The 17672-nt window shown below is 39.3% G+C and overlaps 1 protein-coding gene across 5 annotated transcripts in view; it reads left to right on the forward strand.

Moving 5' to 3' along the window:
• Positions 1 to 17672, forward strand: part of RALY (RALY heterogeneous nuclear ribonucleoprotein) — a 155979-nt gene that overhangs the window by 70807 nt on the left and 67500 nt on the right. For 4 of the 5 annotated variants that reach the window (XM_083147687.1, XM_083147689.1, XM_083147690.1 and 1 more), the window contains exon 2: positions 12568 to 12642. The exons of the other annotated variant lie outside the window; for it this stretch is intronic. The gene's annotated coding sequence lies outside the window, so the exon portion shown is untranslated. The remainder of the gene's footprint in view (positions 1 to 12567; positions 12643 to 17672) is intronic. 5 annotated transcript variants of the gene reach the window in all.

The following is a 17672-nucleotide window of genomic DNA, read 5'->3' on the forward strand; positions in this document are numbered from 1 at the left end:
TGAGTATGTTTTCTTTCAATTTTGGTTCATTCTTTCTGACAAAATCCTTCTTAGGCAAAACCATGCGCACTGCAGGTGGGGCAGGTGTTACTTGTGCAGAGAGAATTAGATTTGGGTGGGGTTTTACTTCAAAGTGAGAACTATATTGCAGTGTAAAAATAAAGCAGTCAGTATTTTCCCTGCACAGAAACAAAATTACTCACCCAAATCTAATTCTCTCTGCACATGTTACATCTGCCCCCCTGCAGTGCACATGGTTTTGTCCATCTAAGAAGGATTTTGTCAGAAAGAATGAACCAAAATAAGGCCCATTGTCTCATATTGATTATACAGACACCACTGTAGCATCGCCAGCATTTAGAGATGTGCTTATCTCCAGGGCATGTGATGCATCATGCAGTACTGCAGCTAGCAGTGACCGCGAATTGTAAAATTATAGCATCCCATGGGGCAGATCCCACCATTCCACCCCAATCCCCAATCCCCCTCTTGGCCTTTCATGCAGAAAGCTTTATTTCAATTTGGCCTTGGTGGTGCTTCACTCAAGGGCAGAAACGTACAGTCTGGAGAGGCAGTTTTGAGTATTAAATGAGAGAAATACAAAGAAGATATTTGGGATCTTGTGAGGGAAATGAAATCTGTTCAAGTGGTTCTGATTCATATACAGTACTGTCATATACAGTCCTGTATGTATTTGTAAATCTGGCTCTGATACTAGCCAGTGGCTTCCCAGCCATTGACCTTACCACACATCTCTGCTTAGTAGTATTGATACGTTTACATCTAGCAATTGGTTTTATTAGGATTTGCAATGGGACATGTCAGGGATGCTCACTATCCACACATATTTTGCATTAAAGATGAAGCCCTTTCCTTCCAGGATTCAGAGCTACCCAGACATCTCTGGTATAGAGGTTGGCCTGTTGGAGTGTACTGTATGCAGACAATGGTATTATTAACTGTGACAAATCCAATAATACCCTTACCCAATCTTAATCAGGAAATTCTGCACTGTGTGAGTTCTCCAACTTCATCCACACAAATTTCACATTGATAAGGACATGTTGGAATCAATGTTATGTTGCTGTATATAGCAGATTTCTGTACAAGTCATGGCATACCACTGCATATGCATTGCTAGCCAGGCAGAGGCGGACCTACATATTAGTAGGCCCAATAGCAAAAGTTTGTAAGGACCTCCTATTTAGCAACTGATGGTGATACATGTATGTAAAATCTATTACTTAGACAGTAAAGATGGGCCCCCTTCACCTTTGGGCCCTATAGCAGCTGCACCCCTTGCACCTATGGTAGATATGCCCTTGTAGCCAGCTCTCATTAGAATAAATGGGTGATTGGTGCATGCACTCACTGGCTCCCATTCGAGGGTATGTTGTATATTCTTGTATGTGTATTTGGATATTTAGGGTTAGAAATCATTTTAAAAATGTTTATCTGTTGCAAATGTGCTGTAATTGTGTTCTTGTTATTGATTTACAACATTGCCAAATACAACTCACCTACAAATAAACAGCTCTAATTATGTCCGGCTTTGTAGAGCTGTTTTGTGGCTCAGACTCTATTTCTTCGACCGAGTTGTATGTTTAACACGGGCAAAACATCTGTATCCTACTTTTTACTGGCTGCTCATATTAGGGTCCAAATACATCAAGCGTTTCATGAACTTGGATGCTACTACATGGGCTGACTGCAAAATGTGCAAAATCAATCATTTAAAGAAATCGGACCAAAATCATCTGCAAATACATCCTGTGTACTGTATATGGATCTGTATTTTATGGTATACAGGAATGTTGTTGTGCAGAGTCTTCTTTTTCAATGCAGAAAAACTGGATTTTTACTTCTTGGGCCTCAGACTAATTGTGTGGTATACAGTGGTTTTTGTGTCTATGAAATTATAAGCCAGTAAAGTTACTGTACATGTTGATACACGATCTAGAAGCATTTCAACTTTCTGTGTGCATTTCCTTATTTTATTCATTTCTGAAATAATTTCACTGATTTCTTTCTGTTCCTAGAATTAGTTATAAAAATAAAATTTTAGGCCAAAAAAGGTGCTACAGTACCTCATATCACTGAGATCCACACACAAAAATGACATGATCTGTATATGCAAAAAAAAGAAAAAGAAAAATCTTAATGTTCCCATAACCTCATAATTTATTTACTAAACATAAATTAATGGAGGGTCATCATAAAGTAACCATAAGCAGAATTTTGAAGTGACATGAATTTTTTTTTTTCATCTGCACACAGAAATCACCCCAAGAAAGCCTGATTATTTGACGTGGGCATCTCCCAAAAGAGGAAATATATTTGGACACTCCCACTATTTAATGTCCAATCAATACGATGTACTTATCTATAACGAACTGTGCTGCAGCTATATTTTTCCTATTTCATAAAGTTTCAAACCTGACTAAGTTTGCTTAACATATAAATATAACAACTGGACTGCTCTCTTGAGGTGGAGAAACTTAACTTTGAGAACTGCGTACCCCTCTATACTATGTTCTTAGCTCACATTTTGCTCTCAATCTATTGTGGGGCTGTTTTTCCCTCATGATGCATTGCAAGCTGTTCATTGGTATGGAATAGTGGCCGAATTTAGTGAAACATCTGGAGAGAAACCAGCTGCCTCCTGCCTCTATGGCAAATTCTTTAGAATGACGAATGGTTTATTCCTACAGCCTCACAGCATTCAATCTATAAGGGAATACTTGTGCCATTAATTTCAATGGGATTGTTAGGGTTGGCCCCTCTAGGGATGTGTTGAGAAGCATGTTATTCCTTAGCCCCAAAGGAGGAAAGTTATTCACTGGCTGGATTTTAGCATCATATTAGACACAATTTGTCAGACAGCTGCCAGAGGGCTCTTGTTTGAAAAGTTCTCTCTCTGAAAGGTTGATGATGTGTGAAATGACATGGTTAGACAGTGTATGCACTAAACATTTATTTACTGTACGTGTATGTATTTATATGAATCTATGTAAAAAGCTTGTCTATATATATAGACATTGTAAATAAAATATATACATTTTATAATGAACAAAATAGTGTTTGCGGAATTGTATTTTAACCCTTTTCAATCCAATTTTTTTTGCAATTCAATTGTCATTTTTTTATTCAAAAATGGTCTACATTGAATGTTGAATGATGTTAATATTATTATTTGAAAGTGGCTCACCATTGGCTCTGCTACTAGCGCTAGGGCTGTTGAGTCTGACTAGACGTTGGACCCGAAAGGGTCAAGAATAATAATAATGAAGGGAAATGTGACGTGCAGAAATGTTTACACACTTTGTCAGCACTGTGTCCTTCGACAAAAATCACAGCTTTTAAATGTGTCTTGAATCCAGCCAATTGCCTTTCAGTTCTTGCTTTAGGAATGTGTTTTTGGCACTGTTCTTATTAGACGTTGTCCTACATTTTTTCAATGATATTTAACTTAAAGCACTGTGAAGACCATCTTAATCTGTATCTATGTAAGAACTGCAGTAGTGATGTTGTGGTATGTTGTGGACAGTTGTCTTGCTGCAGTATATGACCTTTTCTCAACTTCGATTTCTTCAGTGACTTTAGAACATTAGCTTCTAGCATTTGATGATATTTAGTGGAATCCATTCTTCCTTCCACTCAGATAATAATTCCTGTTCCAAATGTTAAAAAGCTTAATAGATCAACAGTCATGTCTTAATGGTTGGTGAAGTGTAGTTTTATAAAAGCATTCATTTTTTCAAATGTATCTTTTGTGGTTGTGGTCAGAAAGTTACCCTGTTGTTTGTGCTGAGAAATTTGTTCCTGAATTTATTTCTATGATTATCTAACTTTTGTAATGAGCTAGAAGGAAGGCTTCCTTCTGACATATTCTATGCAGATAAATGTCAGCTAAACCTTTCTGCAGGTCCTTTACAGTGATATGTGGGTTTTACTTTTGCATCTCTGACAAGCAGTTCTATCAGAATTTATTTTGGATCTCCCAGACCTTGGCTCAATTTCAACAGTTCTCCTGAACTTCCGTTCCTTAATGATCTTTTTGGCAATGGCATTTCAAGGGGTGAACTTTTAGATATTCTCTAATTGCCTTCCCATGCAGTCAGTTATCTTTAGTTTCAAATCCTTATTCCACTGCTTAAGGGGCTCATGGTTGCTGGCACAGCACCCCAATAGTTTAGAAGGGTCAGTCTGTCTATTCAGCTCCGACATTGTCTCTTTATTTGAATTAATTAAAGGCTTAATGGAATTATAAATAAAAAATAACTAAATATAAAATCTGCACAACCACTGAGGCTGCGTCTACACATTGACTTTTAGCAGGATTCAGTTGAACAGGATACTGTTTAGCAGGATGCAGCTTATGGTGTCTACACACATCCTGTTTAGCAGGCATGTGTATATATCCTTTTGAGTAAGCATCCTACTACACAGCTCCTGTTCAACTGTATCCTGCTAAAACGCAATGTGTAGTTGCAGCCATAGATTTAAATGTGCAGGCTCCTTACTGCCAAACAGGTGCCTTTAAAAGTGACCTGTCAAAAGGCAATGTGTAAGAGTGGAAGTAGAACATCCTAGTTCTGCAAATTAAACAAGCCAAGGGGCTACTCTCTGTAGCCATGTTCCCCCATTGGTTAATCTCATTACTGTCTGGCTGTGTGACATTCCAAAGATGTGAATGAGAGGGTGGACAAATACATAGCCACAATCATTAGTCCTACCATTCACACTCCTATTCTGCAGCCACTGTAAAGTAGTGAACAATCATGTTAAGTATTTTACGTTGTAGTACAGTTTAATGAATCAATTGATAGGAGCGTTCCTGAACTATAGCAAGTGTCATATTCAAATTATTATTTTAATCTACTACATACAACATTTATACATATGTGCCCACCAGGGACAGCCTGAGCTTAATATTTATTGTTAAGCAAATACAGATTTTGGTGCCCCTTGATAGGATAAGCAATTAGTACAAGGACACATCTTATCTTTCCCATACTTTATAAATGGACAGCACATCGCACAAATCGGTGTGATCTCACAAGAAAGAAGCATTGGCCACACAATAGTAACCCCAATTCAAATTATATCACACAGTAGCACAATCTTATTAACATTACACAACATGTAGTGCCACAGATTAATATTAAACCACAGTAGTGTCCCTTATACACAATTCCCACAGTAGTAGTGCCCCTTATACATATAGTCCCTTATTCTGGTTCACTCACAAAGTCAAATTCCTTCTCAAATGGACAAACCATGTGCACTGCAGGTGGGGCAGATGTAACATGTCCAGAGAGAATTAGGTGGGGTTTTACTTCAAAGTGAGATCTGCTGTATATTGCAGTGTAAATATAATGCAGCCAGTATTTTCCATGCACAGAAACAAGATAACCCACCCAAATCTAAATCTCTCTGCACATATTACATCTGCCCCCCCCCCCTGCAGTGCACATGGTTTTACCAATTTGAGAAGGAATTTGTCTTTGCGTGTGAACCAGAATAAGGGCCATAATGCCCACAATAATTGTTCTTCTCTCACAGGGCAGCTGAAGCTATAGTAACTGCACATGGATAGCACAGGATGAGACAGAGGCTGAAGTGAATGCTGTATAACCAGAATAAATGGGTTACTCACATTCATCATTTCTCCAGAGACTCAGAGGAGCAGCAGCCCTCGGAAAGGGGATGTGCTCCCTAGGGTGCACAAGCAGGCGCTACCAGGGGTGCCTTGTTAATAGCTGCCACTTAATAATGGGGTTGTCAGTTCCATGTAGAAATCAAAGAGCAAAAGAGAAGGAAGTGGCGCTTGTTTGGTGAAAAAACGAATCAATAAATGTAATATTTAGAAAGTGCATACATACAATCACATAAAGATAAAAATAAAAAAAAATGATAAAAAGCACTAAACATCCTATTGCAAGAAAGGTGCATATGATAAAATAACGGATGAATCTGGATCAGACTTGGTAAGGGAAATGGGTGAGGGTGAATGTCCTTTCTCAGCTGTAGATAAGTGTGGCTTGGTGCTGGATTATAATAATGTCAGAGGCGCCCAAATGGGGCTGATAATTACCCAACGCCGCTAGAGCATTTCCTTCCTTGAGGACATTTGCTGCAATGCAATCCCAAGGTATGGAACACCCAGCATTTTCATGGGGATGCCCATAAAACCCTGGGTGTATCCCTGCTCCACCCCCATCCATTCCTGCCTGCCCCCTCTGGAGTGAACAGCCTGGCGAGTGTGAAACTCGCCGAAGACATTTGCTTCCGGGGTTTGCACATGCACATGCGCAAACCCCCACTAACAGATATGGGGCCGAGTTCAGACCCGAAAGAACCGGTCTGAATCAGCCCATAGTTCCGCCCTCAAGTTCCAGCTCATGTGAATGCTGCATGTTTTCTTTATATGGAGAAGGCAGCAGTGTTGCCCTTCACAGTGTGCCACTCTAGGTGGCGATATACCAGGCGTAATGGCCAGACCAGCACTAAGGCCCAATACACCTAGGGGCAGATGTATGAAACAGTGATAAGGGAGGAGAAGTGGCCCATGACAATTTGCATAATATAAAATTATACAGTGCAGCTGATTGGTTGCCATGGGCCACTTCTCCTCTGGCTTGCTTCTCCTCCTTTATCACTGCCTCATACATCTACCCCCTAGTGTCTAGAAGTCATATAGTGCAATATGCCTTTCATGTGTGAACAGCGTACCATATTTTTCTTCAAATGAGGCATTGTATTTGCATCACAGAAAATCCCTACAATAGTATAGAACATATGCCTAGCGCCACACAGCACTTCATTTTGAACACATTTTTGATCATTTTAAAAAGCCATGAATGAAATCCTGTCTTACACAAATGCAGACACGCACACGAAGAGGGGCTACTTGGCACACCTAGAACAGTGTAAGAAGACACTCCACTATATTACTGGTGCAAAAAAAAAAAAAAAAACATGCAGAAAATGTCCTATGTTCCTAGCCTGCAGGTATCTCATTGGATGTAGTGCACAGCTTTGACATATGATAGTTGAGAGTAAGTAGTATTACCAGCTATAAATTAATTTACTTTGGAGAACTTGCTTAATAACCGTGATGTCAGGTGGTTGAATTCTAGGTCATGGCTCTGCTGTGAACCACAATTAGAACACCATATGCTAAAAACAAACTTTCCTTTCTTAACTATATGGATATAAAAATAAACTTTAACTTGTAATAGGCATACTAAAGCTAATTATTATAACCTGATTTAGATACACAGTGAAGTTACATTTCTGTGAATGATAGTTGTGGTTAATCAGCAAATTCAAAAGTTGTCCACTTCACAATATCTTGTATAATGATCACAGTAAAAGCATTTATATAATTACCGTTATCTTTATACTGTCTATAGAGAGCAGAGTAGGGACATTTAGGGGCCTATTTAAAAAAGGTTTATTATTATTATTATTGTTATACATTTAAATACGGCGATAAAAAAATTGTTATCATGGCAAATTCTATAAAGAAATTGCCAATGAAGCTCAGCAATACTCAGCTGGAACAAATGTTTAAATATTAGCTTTTCACTGTGCCATGCCAGTTACTGCCAATATGCACATGCCTCAGCCGGCTAGCACAGCAGCACTGAAAATCCAGATTTTAGCTTTTACCTACACTAATAATAAGATCAATAAGAATAAGAATAATAATAAAGTGCTGGATTTAGTGCCGCATTGGCTCTGGTAGCCACCAGCAGTGGTTTTGGCTATTACATTGAGCATTATTAATTTGAATTGATCCTGGACCCCCAATCCAAGGCACTCCTGCAAGGTCTTAAGTCACCCCAGGGACCCACATTATATGAAAAAAATGATTGGGATAATACAGACCTGATCGCACGGCCAAGAATTTGTACGGCGGACGATTAACAATAGACTGCGCATGCAAGGGGCCTGTAGTGCACATAAGTGAGGCCATCCTGCAATGAAAGCCCGTTACTTTATTTAGTCGCTGGCCTTTCACAGGGTGATTCACAGGAAGTAGGCACGTGTGGATGGTAACCAAACTTTTTATGGCATTGTCAAGAATAACGCTACGCATGCCAGAAAAAACGCTGGGAGTGACAGGGAAAACGCAGGCATGCCCAAGCAACAGGCCAGATATGCCTATTTTCATCACAGCCTGCAAGTAAGACCCTGGCCACTCTGAGCCTGTGATGAGTGTTGCCCAGTGTAAAAATCATTTGATGGTGCACCTCTTATGAAGGGTTCTGAACAGATTCGCACAGCTGCAAATAGATTAGCAGCCATACACATCTTTTCACACAGCGATAACATTAATTTGCGAGGCGGGATTTCATTCTAGTGGGGCGGCATCTACCAAACCCTGTGGCCTTGTGATCAGGTCTGAAGTACCACCAATTTCTTTGGAGGAAATCTAAGAGGACTTTGTTAATAGGTGCATTCAAACAAGAGCTTGGCTGTTTTATAATTAGTATTTTATCTAAATTGTTCCTCACAAAGATAAAACAAGCTACAAAGGGGCCTACATTTGGGGCGATGAGCATTCTGAGCAATGCTACAGTAGATCGCTCAGCACTGTACAGAACCATGAGAACACTGGCCCTGACACCAGGGATTATAGAATTAACCAGCATGCTGGATATTTAATCGGCGGGAATATAGGGACACGCAGGGCTGAGCATCGCTATCGCGATGCCCCTCCACACGGAGCGGATTAATGAGATAATTAAAAAGAACAAGGTAGAGATTACAGAATATAAAGGTTTCTTAGCAGGTAACAGATGGACCAGATGGTTTATTTAAAAACATATATAAAATCTTTATCTGTAAATCAAAATTTCCTCACAATAAAAATTAAATAAAAAAATCTACCTCTCAATTATGTAGATTTTGTGCCGATTCTATCACCATTATAAGAGTAATGGTAACCATGAACTTTTATATATTATATCTGCCTAGATATGAATTACACCCATAGCAAGCTGTGCTGTCATTAATACAAATAGGAAAGGTACAGGGAAAGGGTTTTGGCAAGCACAACAAGGACTGCCAGAGCAGGAGAGAGAATCTGCTTTTGCCATTAGAAGCAACGGAATACTTGCAGAATTGATGGAAAATTTTGGGAAGACTTAAGTGTGTTTATTTTTTCCCCACTGATTTGATAAGACTCAAGGTGGACACTGCTACAGCTTTCATAGCAATAGCTGCTAGCAGAGGCATACCTAGGCCTCATAGCAAAAGTTTGTAAGGGCCCCCTATTTAGCAACTGATGGTGATAAATGTATGTAAAACATATTACTTACACAGCAAAGATGCCCCCCTTCAGCTCTTGGCCCCATAGCAGCTGCACCCCTTGCACCTATGCAGGGCTGCAGCTAAGAATTTTGGGGCCCGGGACTGATTTTCAGTCCGGGCAACCGGGCCCCCCACTCCTGGGACACAGGGGAGCATCCAGATGATGCTGATCGGCGCTCTGTGGGCTGCCCTGTGTGGTGTGCACAGCGTGCCTGGCTGGCTGGGGAGCTGCTGAGTGGGAGGCAGTGTGCAGACGGGAAGGTGGCGCCTTGGGCAAAATGAGCTGTCCGGGCCCTTCCAGAGGCCGGGGCCCAGGACAGCTGTACCCAAAGCAGCCCCCCTGTCGGCGGCCCTGCACATATGGTAATTACGCCCTTGGCTGCTAGTTCATTCACACAGAAGCTGCTGCCCTTCTTGCTTTAACAATTGCCTAGCCATACGTTTAGCATCACTCCTCCCTGCTCCCTGATTATTAACACAGAAGCTACAAATTGAATATTCCTCCTGGTGAGAATTTATTTTTCTGCACTCCCAGCTACTACAGGTTTTCTTCTGAGTAAAGGCCCCATCCACTAGTGCGATATGGCCTGTTTTCATGCAATTCCGACGCATTGCTGAGATGGAATATACAGTATATGCAGGGGGAACTAGATATAGAAGATTTTTAGAATAAGCGAAACAAATAATGTATACATGGCTTTATTAAGCAATCAAGCAGGTCGAGAAGAGCAGGATTAAGGCTCTGGGCCCAGGGTACGTGTCTAAATCTGTCCTTGTATTGTTAATGGGAGTTGGCACTGCATTTTTGACAGCCTGATAACCGATCGATCAGTTCCACTTCCTACCCCACAATGCACAAATGCCAGTACTGCATGAGCTGCTACCATCTATCTGCTTCCTTTAGCATTTCAGAATTCTTTTTCATGACACCAAGAGTTAATATTGGGTCTATGAACAATGCCCTGGAGAGACAAATTAGACAGAGATAAGAAATACCAACCAATCAGCTCAGGTCAGTTTTCAAACACATCCTGTAACATAACAGTTAGGAGCTAATTGGCTGGTACAGTATCGCTATCCAAGTAAATAGACCTCTAAGTCTCTACTAACTCTAGCCTTAAGGCCTGAGTATAGCCAAGTACCAATGAGCATAATGAGCTCTATGAGAGGGGTGTAGGATATATGTAGGTGAAGCCTTGTAAAACAGTTCAATGGTTTTTAATAATACTTTAATGAGATATGCCATAGGCCAACATGAAATAATATTCAGTTAATACACTTTAAACAATGCCTGTTAAGTTGTATGACTTACAAATAGAACTTCTGTTTACAGTTATGCCTTAAACTCTACAAAAGCTGCTTAAAAATTATACCCTATAGAAGCCTATGGGCTTCTATCGCCACCCGCCGCAGACTGCAGAGAACTACCTCCCTCCCCATCCTCCATCAAACTCCTCCTCCCCCTAGCAGTATGTCACAGCCAGATGTCCTTACGGCTGCAGGAGGGAGGAGGCATTTGGAGACAGTCACTGTGCCAGGTATGTGACTGAGCCCCCCCATCCCCTCCCTCTGTCACCGCTTTGCGATGTTAGGTACAAATGTTAATATATATTTACTAGCATTGCTGCGGCAGTGCGGCAAGGAGCGGCAATATATTTTAATACATCCTGCCCTGTGTATGGAATTACTAACCTTCATTCTCTCAGTGTGATATATTCACATACATAACAAAAAGGCAACCAGAAAATGTTGCTTAACTGTATATGGCATCATATCGATATGTTGTGTTGCCATTCAAGAAAACTTAATGTATCAACCACATCCCCTGAAAAGCAGCCCCTCCACAATTCTGAAAATATCTAATATCTGGCACCTTCTTCCCACCTGGAAAATGCTGGACCCAGAGCAACATGATGGGGTCAGTAGTACTGAACTTCACTTCTCCACTCCGCCTAACATTTCTCCGGATAGTGAAATTAAATTTAGAAGCAAAATGAAAACATGATGTTTCCATTTTCTGAATCGCTGCCCCCATATTGTACAGGAAAGATACACACTGGACGACATTTTCAATTATTTTGCTGATTTTGAGGAAAGCTAAATAGACTGTGCACTCTCGCTGTCATCGTCAGTGACATTTACCATTGTCTGTACATGAGGATGACGAAGGATATCGCTAGCGAGAGCCATGCTGCAGACTGCTAATTGCGGCTGTCATCAGCCAGTGTGTATGCACCATTGTTAAGGAGGTCACTGGGAACACACATCATTTTGTCTGTACCCAACTTTACTCAGAGGAATCGCTGGAGAAATCTTACGCCCAATACACACTGGGCCAGATCAAGCTTCAAAAAGTGATACAATTTAGAGTGATAAACAGTCAGTTAATCAGCTCCTAGCTGCCATGTTACAGGTTGGGTTTGAAAAATGGCAGGTAGGAGCTGATTGACTGGTTGTTAATCACTATTCATTTTATCACTTTTTGTAGCTTGATACATGAGGCCCACTAATACCCCTTTCAGTCAAGCAATCCCGGATCTAACCGGCATTTTGACTGCTGGGTCATTTTTCCGGGTGCAGCCTGCACCCTTTCACACTTACAGCAGCAAATTACCGGGTGAACCAGTTCTACCCGGTAATTTGCTGAAAAAAACACGTTTTTTTGCTTATGTCTGAAAGGGTCAACCCAGGTAGTAAATCCCGGGTCCTCAATCTCGGTAAAAACAAGGGTTGGAGACCCAGGTTTAACACCTGGGTTGATCCTTTCAGACATACCAAAATCCCAGGTTGATGCACGTTCATGTGCAAAAGCCTGGGATTTTGGAGTATGCCTGAAAGGGGTATATATGATATTGAAAATGATATTGCTCATTTTGGCCCTTCGGAGCGATATTGTTTGTAATATTGCTTATCGTGTATTCTCAATGTTGTTTACAATGTGCACTACTGCAGGACGTTAACAATCTCCTCCATCATCTTTACATGTAGCTTAAATTGACTATAAGAGTTGAGAGCCCTGAGTCAACAAAGGCCCAATACACTAGGGAGATTTACATGGAATATTAGCCTTTTAATGTTATCATACTTTTTTTTATCTGAGTAAAATTACTAAGTCCAAACAAACTGATAGACTGCATTCTCATAAAAGCTGTTTTATCAGACAAAATGGAACCCTCCATAGTGTGCAGATGATAGATCTGGCGTAACACATTATTATAAACATTTTTCTCCTTCTGTCCACAGGTGGCTCAAATAGTATCCTGTGTCTTAACATCAAATAACCTATCCCTGCATTTATTAGCAGATAATATATTCCAGGTAAGACACAATATATAGCATATGTTCAATGCCAGAACAGGCCATTACCTAGGACAGTACCATGATTCAGCTTTGCTAGCAAAACAAACAAAGCACGCAATCAGCAAAACCATGTTGCACTTCAGGTGGGCAGATGTAACATGAGCCAGAGAGATTTAGATTTTGGTGGGGTGTTTTCAAACTGAAATCTAAATTGCAGTGTAAAAAAATAAAGCTGTCTAATATCTGTGGAATACATGCAAAAGCAATCAGTATTTACCCTGCACAGAAAAAAAAAAACATAAATGTATTTGTTCCCCTTGCAAGGCAACACGGTTTGTTCAAGAGACAAAATTACTTGCTTTTAACTTCACTGAATCTGGCGCTTTGTCCATAGCTAAAACAGACAGCTATATGCCGCGTATTGTTATAGTAAGAATTATAGTAGTAAGGATAATACTATTACCTATATTAAAATAGATATTATAAGGAATAGCACACATATCTGTCCATTTCTGCTTTCTGATGTCTAGAATTTTTCGAGTTTTGGATAGGAAAAAGAACAAGATCAAATCAACATCCAGATTGAATGTGCATTAGATTATAAATGTTGAATATTGGATAACAAAGTTAAAATTTCCAAATTTGGCAAAATATTTGATAACTGAATCTGCAAAAGGAGTAGTCTGTAATTCATATACAGTAGTGCTACAAAAATAAAAAAGACACAGGGCCATTTCACTGTCACGTACGATACATTTGTAGAAGTTTTAACATAATATTTTTCACTATAAGGTAACATGAGAAGGTTGGAGGGGAAAAAATTATGTTATATCAAAGTGCCTGACTAGGATTATTATTTTTTTGTACGTATTTTACTTGTCTGCTGTTTTTGTAAACTATTTTGAAATGGTTTTGGTAAGGGGCCCAAGACAGACCACAAAAGCACACTGACCAGTCTTTCAGCTGAAAGGACTGTACCCCCACCCCCAAATATACAGCACATTAGTATAAAAGATCATTTACGATGCATCATTTTATAATGAGCTCCTTCATAAACAACATAATTAGGAAAATGCACAAATACTTGTCCCTAGAACTGCAGTCTATGTAAATAATTAAGTAAGGAAGCACAATTTAGAGTCTAGGTTTCAAAGATATCCATGCTTCCAGGTGACTATTAGTACTTGAGTCATTGAGTTAACCCTTTGAGTGCCAACATCTCTATGCAAGATTTTCAAAACATGCTCTAAAAATGGTAGCATCCTTCATATTTGTTATAGAAAATCGACCCAATAAATGTTTTTTAAAGAATTATTATATTTCCTATATCAGGTAAACATTGCAGGTCATTATGATGAATAAAAAGGTTTACTTGGCAATTTTTACACCTGTTTTGACAAATTCACCTGGCACTCAAAGGGTTAACCACCTGTGCTCCAGCATGGATATCCTTTAAACCTGGACTATGAGTGTGTGTGGCTCCGTCTTACTTTTGATAGGAGAGCGGCTGTTACCCCGTGTGCGGAGAAGAGACAGCCCTGCAGCCCCAGGTCCCGGAACCTGCGCAATGGTTTGGCAGGTGCTGTGACTGCTGACATGCATAAGCTCAACACTGACAAAAGGTCAACACAAGCAAAAGATCGACATGGAAGAATAAACACACAAATAGGTTGACATGAGTTTTTGGGAGGATTTTTCACATTTTTTTTACTTTTCATACTCATGTGGACATGGGATTGGCAATGGCAAAATGTGTCTTGTGTGTTGGAATAAGGAGATATTGTAAAAAGTGGAAGCATGACAGATGTTATGGCTGTTAGGTGTCACCGCACCCAGTAATGGCTATGTGCAGAACAACATGTTTTTTCCTTATGAGTCTGTGTAAGACATGAACAATACAGATTCGAACCAAAAGAAACAGGAATTGGTTCTAGAGAGAGGACGTTGTAGTAGGGCTTCCAACTCTAGGTGAAAATTTGCAGAACCCTTCTGAGTCGTTATGCACACTGAAGTTGTGTGGGAAAGTAGTGTTTGACTCCACTCTTTTTTTTTTTTTTTTAGTTTTTTTTTCAACAAATAATTAAACTTTCAACAATTTTTGTTATGGCTGAAAGTGAAAACAATTCTCGTTTGTTTCTCTGATGGGAGAGGGATTGTGCACTTATAATTTGTGCCAACAGGGAACCAAATGTTTTGAAACGTTGTCTCACAAGTTTAGGAAAAATGGTGTGATTTTTAAAGCAAAAATGACATGACCTCTTTGCTTTACCCGCCGTATTCATCCTATCTTGCCTGTACCTTTTTTTTGCTTTTCCTCGGATGAAAGGAGACCTTAAAATGAAAACGTTTTACCGATATTGATGATGTGAAACAAAAAGTGATGCAAAAGTTCTAAAAGCATCAATGAGTTTTAACTGTACTTTGAAATGTGACCGAAGTTACAAAATGTACAAATAAATACACTATTTTTTTTTATAATTGAATTCCGGTTTCTTTTGGGTACCCCCTCATAGTTTATATATATATATATATGGTAACCTTGTTTCTTCACAACAGAGATGGCTTTCTATACGGAGAGTGAAAAGGAAATGATAAAAAAAATATTGATTCCACCACAAAAGAGAAAAACTTTAATCAATTATGCCCAACACAGAGAAAGCTGAGGGGAAATAGAGCGAGTCCTTATACAAAACGGCACCCCTGTCTAAATGAACGTGCCCAATGGATGGATGATAGACCCACTGTCATCCATCATTACTGCAAATAAGGGAAAAAGGACTGTCTGTAGGGAGGAGGGGAGACTGATGATACTGCACAAGAACAAGAGGGAAAACGATGAATGGGAAAAAAACATTTTTTACAGCCATATTGCTGAGGTAGATTTATCATGTTAACTTTTAAAGAATGCTACAGACTATTCATAGATGCGCAGGGTTAAAAATTAGATGAATGAAGCCAAAGAAAGTTTAATCGAACAGAAAGCCAAACATAATTTGGTAAAAATGGGTCTTGTTCTGTAGAAAAACATTGTACCTTATTTATTCATCAATGTGTTCTTTAATCTATAGTGCTCAAATTGTGTCCCCCACCTCTGTAACAGTTATGTCTGCCCTTTATAGTCAGGCCAGATAAAGAATAAATCCTAAATTATATGGAAAGGTTTTAAAAATCTAATGATATTTTTCACACTTTAGTGTTTCTTTGCATGGACAAATTGTCTGAGCTACAAGAGGCTTTGTATATTCATAAGACCCTGGATGGTTCTGCAACATGAGATCCATATAGATAATGGATTCCTGTAAGATACTTAATGCAAATGGTTTCTATTGCACAGCCCACTAGAAAATGTTTGCTTTAGATTTGACTTTCTCAGGCTATGCGGAACCTATTGCATTTCCTATGGTCAGTTTACAAATATATGATATTACAGACAGTCGTTATGGCCATGTGTATTTTCAATGCATCCAGCTGTGAACTTATGTAAACTCATGGCTGTGGGAGATAAAGATCATTCCTAGCACATTTTACCCTCAAAGTATTAATGTGCCCTAAGCGTGACGACAGAAAATCTTTCCTCTTCCAGCTGGTAGATAAGAGTTGCGTTCTGTTTTTCAATTATAGTAACCTATTTTTTTTAAGTATATTCAATGTTTTTAACATTATCTACTTAATTAAACTCAGGTTAATTCAAACGGAAAATTAATTGGATAAACTGGAATATACTTATCTCAAACGGGAAGGGTAGTAATTATGATGGACGAACATTGAAAATGCCTACAGAAAAGCTATCATAAATGTATTTTGCTTTTGTTTACACAACATATCCAAAGTAGTGCCTGGAATTTCTAGAGATGAATCTGCTTAAAGCAGCTTTATACAATTATATTATATCAACAAACACATTCTAAAGCCAATCACCTTACCGTTTACTGTTCATTTTATACTATGCATACATTAATACTAAAAAAGCCTTAAATATACATGTTGTTTCTTTAACTTATCTAGTTTGTAAGTAACAAGGGATATGTAAAAAAAAATCCCAAATTTAGCATTAGTTATCATGAATAAATCTTTTTTATAAAACTTATTTTGAGATAAGGATACCTTATCATTCAAATAATCAATTAAATAAATAATGGGGTTTTTGTTCATGAATTGATCAATGCATTTAAGCTTGCAGCCCATCGCCAAGGGACCCCATTTCACTGTAAGCCCTACACTAACAACTGGTTTTCTTAGGAACCTGGCAACTGGCAACTGCTGGTGAGGGCTGGGCTCTAGTATTTGTATTTACTAGAGTGTGTGGTCACAGGCCACTGCACCCCAACCTGGGAATATAAAACGGACAATGTGCATAAGACTCACCTTATATCACTAAGGGTACTTGTTTCCTAGCACTCGCGCCAACGATTTTCAATCGTATGGCATCTTATGCATTGTATCGCATTGCATGCCATATAGCCGCCTGCGGCGTGTGGGACGGATCATTGGCGGCCTGGGCGAGCGGAAATGGCTGTATACTTAGTGATATAAGGTGAGTCTTATGCACATTGTCTGTTTTATATTGCTGACCTGACGAAGGGCAATAAAGCCCGAAAGCTTGTTTACAAAGGAGCCTGTCTGTTATGAGTCCGTGGGTGCAGGATTCTGGAGATGCTGTTGAAATCATTTTCCTAGCACAGCGGTTGATACTAATGAAGCAGGGTGCTTGTCTGTTGTACTATTTATATATATAGTGTATATATATATATATATATATATATCGGGAAGAAAGACGGCAGCACTCTCAGTATTTGGTGCAATACATCATATAAAATTCCAACGTTTCGAGGCTAGATGCCTCTTTTTCAAGGTGTCTAGCCTCGAAACGTTGGAATTTTATTGCACCAAACACTGCGAGTGCCGCTGTCTTTCTTCCCGATATTATCCTACCTCATGGAAGGCACCACAGGATGTTTATCATTTACAGAATGGAGTGCCGGTCATCCTATATATATGAGTTCAAAACCTAACAGGCTTTAATTTAATATACTGTTACAGGTTGAGTA

Source organism: Crinia signifera, chromosome 6 (genome assembly GCF_055691185.1).
Source record: "Crinia signifera chromosome 6, ASM5569118v1, whole genome shotgun sequence".
Classification (NCBI taxonomy): Eukaryota; Metazoa; Chordata; class Amphibia; order Anura; family Myobatrachidae; genus Crinia; species Crinia signifera.